The following is a 7,272-nucleotide window of genomic DNA, read 5'->3' on the forward strand; positions in this document are numbered from 1 at the left end:
GGGGTGACCCGTGGCAATCACCTAATCTTTGTTACTCGCTTAGCCAAGATCCGCGTGCCTGACAACCACAAAGCGATCTACATTGTGTTCAACGTAGTCATTGGACGACAGCTGGAGTATATTCTCTTGGGTATCTAATACACGGACCGAGTCTGTGAGATTAGTATCTTCGTGGTATAGGCTAGAATTATTGGCAGCCATTCCTAGGATCCAGAAAGTCTAAACCTTGTCTGTGGTATTCCGAGTAGGATCTTGGAAGGGATGACTATAAAGAGCTTCAAACCTGTGAATGTTGGGCGCAAGTGACAGTGTGCAAAAGGATCAATGGATCCTATTCCGACGCTAGCGGGAACCGACAGATGATTAGTCATGCGGTAGCTGTACCTGGTATTTTTCATCCAAGACGAGAAATTCGACAGTTGATTAGCCGTGTAGAAACCGTGGAGGACCATTTTCACTGAGAGGATCCTACAACTTGCCATGGAAGGGAGCACGCATGATTGGAAGGAGGCAAATGGAAAGCAGAGATTCAGAAGCAACAAAGCATCTCCAGACGCTTATCTGAAATTCCCACCAATGAATTACATAAGTAACTTTATCTTATTTTATGTTTTATTTATCTTTTAATTATCAAAACCTCATAACCATTTGAATCTTCCTGACTGAGATTTACAAGGATGACCATAGCTTGCTTCAAGCCGACAATCTCCGTGGGATCGACCCTTACTTACGTAAGGTATTACTTGGACGACCCAGTGCACTTGCTGGTTAGTTGCACCGGAGTTGTGAAAAGTGTGAATCACAATTTCGTGCACCAAGTTTTTGGCACTGTTGCCGGGAATTGTTCGAGTTTGGCCAACTGACAGTTCATCTTGTTTCTTAGATTAGGTAACTTTATTTTATGTTTAAGTTTTTATTATTTTTAATTTTTGAAGAAAAAAATAATATATTATAGTTTTTGAAAAAATTCAAAAAAAAAAAGTTTGCTCTTCAGAATTTTTAAGAATGAATTCTAGAGTTTCATGAGATATGTTGAAACCTGGCTAGCTGTTAAGCCATGTCTAATCTTTTGGACTGAAGTTTCCACTTATCTTTGCAGGAGCCTTTTGGTTCCCATCAATTTGGCTGTTGTATGTAATGCTCTGCTAAAGCTTGGCTGGCCATTTGGCCATGTCTAATTCTTTTGGACCGAAGCTTTAGACTAACATTGCGTGATTCCTAGAATTCTTATTAAAAATTTTGTATCTCTTTATTTCTTTTTCCAAAATAATTTTCGAAAAATACAAAAAAATTAATAAAATCATAAAACAAAAAAAAATTTGTGTTTCTTGTTTGAGTCTTGTGTCAAATTTTAAGTTTAGTGTCAATTGCATGTTTTTAACTTTTCTTAAAATTTTCGAAAATTCATGCATGTGTTCTTTCTTGATCTTCAAGTTGTTCTTAATGATTTTCTTTGTTTGATCTTTAAATTTTCTTGTTTTGTGTCTTTTCTTGTTTTTCATGTGCATTTTCGAATTCATAGTGTCTAAACATTAAAAATTTCTAAGTTTGGTGTCTTGCATGTGTTTCTTTTCTTAAAAATTTTCAAAAATATGTTCTTGATGTTCATCAAGACATTCAAAGTGTTCTTGGTGTTCATCTTGACATTCAAAGTGTTCTTGCATGCATTGTTTGTTTTGATCTTAAATTTTTATGTCTTGAGTCATTTAGTTTTTTTCCTCTCTCCTCATTAAAAATTCAAAAATAAAAAATAATATCTTTCCCTTATTTTACTCATCATTTTCGAAATTTTGAATTGATTTAGTCAAAAAGTTTTAAAATTTAGTTGTTTCTTGGTAGTCAAGTCAAAATTTCAATTTAAAAATTTTTTATCTTTTCAAATCTTTTTCAAAAATCAAATTTTTTCCATTTCCCTTCTTAATTTTTTCGAATTTCTTAACTAAAATTTTCAAAATCTATTTCTTATTTTTATTTCATATTTTCGAAATTATTGCTAACAATTAATGTTTTGATTCAAATATTTCAAGTTGTTACTTGCCTATTATGAAATGTTCAATCTTTAAATTCTAGAATCATATCTTTTAGTTTCTTGTTAGTCAAGTAATCAACTTTAATTTCAAAAATCAAATCTTTTTAATTTCCTTTTCAAATCTTTTTCAAAATAAATTTCAATCATATCTTTTTCAAAACTTAATTTCAAAATCTTTTTCTAACTTCTTATCTTTTCAAAATTGATTTTCAAATTTTTTTCAATTAACTACTTGACTTTTTATTTTATTTTAAAAGTTTACTATTCCTCATCTTTTTCAAAATCACTTAACTACTTTCTCACTTCTAATTTTCGAAAATCACTAACATCTTTTTCAAAAATCTTTTATTTAACTAATTGTTTTAAATTCTAATTTTAATTTATTTCTTTTAATAAATTCGAATTATAAGTAATAATTAAAATAAAAACAAAAAAATTTTCTTTTCTTTTAAATTAGTATTCGAATTCTCTCTCCCTCTCATCTCTTTCTATTTACTTATTTGATTACTAACACTTCTCTTCTTCTTAAAATTCAAACCCTCTCCCTCTCTCTGTGTTCAAATTCTTCTCATTCTCTCTCTACCTTATTCTTCTATTCTTCTATTCTTCTACTCACATAAAGGAATCTCTATACTGTGACATAGAGGATTCCTCTTCTTTTTTGTTCTCTTCTTTTTTCATATGAGCAGGAACAAGGATAAGGACATTCTTTTTCATCATGGAGTAATATTAGGAAGCGAACACAAAACCATGCATTTCTTGTGAATAACTATGAGAAATATTGACAAAACCCCCCAGATTTTACACAATATAAAGCACAAAATTGGGTTTATCAGGGTGCTTGTACCAAGACAGCTCTATGTGATCTTGGGGCAAGTATCAACCTAATACCTGCATCCACAATCGAAAAGCTTGGTTTAACTGATGAAGTTAAACCAACCCGAATATGTCTCCAACTTGCTGATGGCTCCATTAAAATTCCATCAGGCATAATTGAGGACATGATTGTCAAGGTTGGGCCATTTTTCTTTCCTACTGACTTTGTAGTGCTGGAAATGGAGGAGCACAAGAGTGCAACTCTCATTCTAGGAAGACCTTTCCTAGCAACTGGACGAACCCTCATTGACGTCCAAAAAAGGGAGATAACCCTGAGAGTCAATGAGGATGAGTTTAAGTTGAATGCTATCAAAGCTATGCAGCATTCAGACACACCAAAAGACTGCCTGAACGCTGACATCATTGACTCTCTGGTGGAAGAGGTCAATATGACTGAGAGTCTCGAATCAGAGCTAGATGACATTTTTAAAGATGTTCAGCCTGATCTGGAGGAACCAAAGAAAACAGAAGAACTTCTAAAAATTCATCAAGAAGAGGAAAAGCCTCCTAAACCCGAGCTACCATCCCTAAATATGCATTTCTAGGAGAAGATGACACTTTTCCAGTAATCATAAGCTCTGCTTTAGAGCCATAGGAAGAGGAAGCACTACTTCAGGTGCTAAGAACACACAAGACAGCTCTTGGATGATCCATAAGTGATCTTAAGGGCATTAGTCCAGCCAGATGCATGCACAAGATCCTATTGGAGGATGATGCTAAGCCAGTGGTTCAACCACAGAGGTGGCTAAATCCAGCCATGAAGGAGGTGGTGCAGAAAGAGGTCACTAAGTTACTAGAGGCTGGGATTATTTATCCTATTTCTGACAGCCCCTGGGTGAGCCCTGTCCAAGTTATCCCCATGAAGGGGGGCATGACAGTGGTTCATAATAAAAAAAAATAAACTGGTTCCTACAAGAACAGTTACAGGGTGGCATATGTGTATTGACTACAGAAGACTCAATACAACCACCAGAAAGGATCATTTTCCTTTACCATTCATAGACCAGATGCTAGAGAGACTAGCAGGTCATGAATACTACTGCTTTTTGGATGGCTATTCAGGTTACAACCAAATTGCAGTAGATCCTCAGGACCAAGAGAAAATATCATTCACATGTCCTTCTGGAGTATTTGCCTACAGAAGGATGCCATTTGGTCTATGCAATGCACCTGTAACCTTTCATAGGTGCATGCTCTATATCTTCTCTGATATGGTAGAGAAATTTCTGGAAGTCTTCATGGATGACTTCTCAGTATTTGGAGACTCATTCAGCTCCTGTCTTGACCATCTAGCACTTGTTCTGAAAAGATGCCAAGAGACTAACCTGGTTTTAAACTGGGAAAAATGTCACTTTATGCTAGAAAGACATAACAAGCTCCTGTACATCATTTACTATGCTAGCTGTGTCTTGAATGACGCACAGAAGAATTACACAACCATAGAAAAGGAGTTGCTTGCAGTGGTTTATACCATTGACAAGTTTAGATCTTATTTAGTAGGATCAAAAGTGATTGTGTACACTGACCATGCTGCTCTAAAATATCTCCTCACAAAGCAGTATTCAAAACCCAGACTCATAAGATGGGTGTTGCTTCTGTAAGAGTTTGATATAGAAACAAGAGACAGAAAAGGGACAGAGAACCAGGTAGCAGATGACCTGTCCCAGATAGAACCGGTAGCAGGGGCGTCCCTCCCTCCTACTGAGATCTCTGAAACCTTTTCGGATGAGCAACTCTTTGCCATTCAGGAATTACCATGGTTTCCAGACATTGCAAACTACAAAGCTGTGAGATTCATACCCAAAGAGTATAGTAAACAACAAATGAAAAAGTTGATTTTTGATGCAAAATACTACTTGTAGGATGAACCATATCTCTTTAAGAGGTGTGCAGACGGAGTAATCCGTAGATGTGTGCCTAGAGAAGAGGCAAAGAAGATCCTATGGCATTACAATGGATCATAATATGGAGGACACTTTGGAGGTGAGCGAACAACCACTAAGGTTCTCTAATGTGGATTCTACTGGCCTACTCTCTATAGAGACTCCCAAGAGTTTGTACGTAACTGTGACAGTTGCCAGAGAGCTGGTAATCTGCTTCACGGTTATGCCATGCCTCAGTAAGGGATCCTAGATATTGAGCTGTTTGATGTATGGGGTATTGACTTCATGGGGCCTTTCCCACCATCATACTCGAACACTTACATCCTAGTGGCAGTAGACTATGTATCTAAATGGGTAGAGGCAATTGCAACACCCACTAATGATACTAAGACAGTGATGAAGTTCCTCCAGAAGCATATCTTCAGCAGGTTCGATGTCCCTAGGATACTAATCAGTGATGGAGGCACTCATTTCTGCAATAAACAGCTTGACTCTTCTCTGGTCCGATATGGAATTAACCATAAAGTGGCAACTCCATATCATCTACAGACAAATGGACAGGTTGAAGTCTCAAATAGAGAACTAAAACGAATCCTGAAACGGACTGTAAGTACCCGTAGAAAGGATTGGGCAAGCAGTCTGGATGATGCTCTGTGGGCATACAGAACAGCATTCAAGACCCCTATAGGGACCTCTCCATACATCTGCCAGTGGAACTGGAACACAAGGCCTACTGGACAACCAGGTTCCTAAACCTTGATGCTAAGATAGCTGGAGAGAAAAGATTACTCCAGTTGAATGAGCTGGAAAAATTCAGACTCAGTGCTTTCGAAAATGCTAAAATTTATAAGGAGAAAGCAAAAAGATGGCATGAAAAAAGGCTGTCATCTAGAGTCTTTGAGCTAGGACAGAAGGTCTTGCTATTTAACTCTAAGCTAAGATTGTTCCCTGGGAAATTGAAATTCTGGTAGAAGGGACCATATGTGATTACATGTGTGTCACCATATGGTTATGTAGAGCTTCAAGATATTAATTCTGACAAAAAGTTCATTGTTAATGGACAGAGAATCAAACATTATCTTGAAGGCAATGTTGAGAAAGAATGCTAAAAACTGAGACTAAATTAAAAAGCTCAGTAAAGTCCAGCTAAAGACAGTAAAGAAGCGCTTATTGGGAAGCAACCCAGCCATTATTTAGATGTTTGTAACAATTATATAAGTTTATTTAATTTTGTTCCTAATGAATTTCAGTGAATAAGTCAGGAAAATGGAGGTTCAAGACATAAAACAGAGAAATCACAAAGAAAAGGAGCTCACTGGCGTCAAAATGCCAATAAAGAGGCAATTTGGGCGTTAAACGCCAGAATGGATACCATTCTGGGCGTTTAACGCCAGTAAAGGTATCATTTTGGGCGTTAAACGCCATAATGGGCAGCATTCTGGGCGTTTACCGCCAAAATTGGCAGCATCCTGGGCGTTCAGAAAAATGCCCAGTAAAGAAGGATTTCTGGCGTTTAACGCCAACCAGGTCCCTGGCTGGGCGTTAAATGCCCAAAATGGCCACCAGATGGGCATTAAACGCCATAATGGATATCATTCTGGGCATTTAACACCAGAACAGCGAGGGGAGGGGTAATTTCATTTCCAATTCAAATTTTTTCGAATTTTCATGTTTTAATTCCAAATTTTCTGCATCAAAACATTACAAACATTCAATTTTTTTATTTCCATTCTCAAAAATCAATAATCTTATAAATTATTTTTAATCCTTTTTTAATTCTTTTCAAATCTTTTTCGAAACTCATTCTTCTTTTCAATTTATTTTCAAATCTTTTTAAATCATTCATATTATCTTTTATTTCATAGATGCATAAACAAAAAAATTCAGATCTAACTTTATCAAATCTTTTTCATATCTTTTAATTTTGAAAAAAATCTTCTCTTTTTCATATCATGTTTATCTTTTATCAACCATATCTTTCAAAGCATATCTTTTTCTAAAATTTCGAAACCACTCCCTCCCTCCCCTTTATTTATGCATTCGGCCATCACTTCTCCTCCCTCATTCGAATCCTTCTCTCCCTCTATTCTTCTTCTTCCTTTACTTTTGCTTGAGGGAAGAAAGAAAACAATCCAAAACCACAATTGATGCATGAAAGGTTCTACACCAAAGAACATGCAGATCATTACTTCAAAATTGTGTTCAGAAGATCAGTGATCCCGAAAATAAAGTTCGATCTGAAAGAAGACGAATATCTGGAGATTTAAGAGCAGATTCGAAACAGAGGCTGGGAAATCCTGGCTAATCCTGAGATGAATGTAGGAAGAAACATGATCCAGGAGTTCTATGCAAATCTGTGGCTAACAGATAAGCAAAGAATGGAGGGAACTGCCTTCCATACTTTTCGAACCATGGTCATAGGGAAGATTATCTACTTCCATCTCGACATAGTGAGAGAAGTCCTCAAACTTCCTCAACTATAGG

Source organism: Arachis hypogaea, chromosome 13 (genome assembly GCF_003086295.3).
Source record: "Arachis hypogaea cultivar Tifrunner chromosome 13, arahy.Tifrunner.gnm2.J5K5, whole genome shotgun sequence".
Classification (NCBI taxonomy): Eukaryota; Viridiplantae; Streptophyta; class Magnoliopsida; order Fabales; family Fabaceae; genus Arachis; species Arachis hypogaea.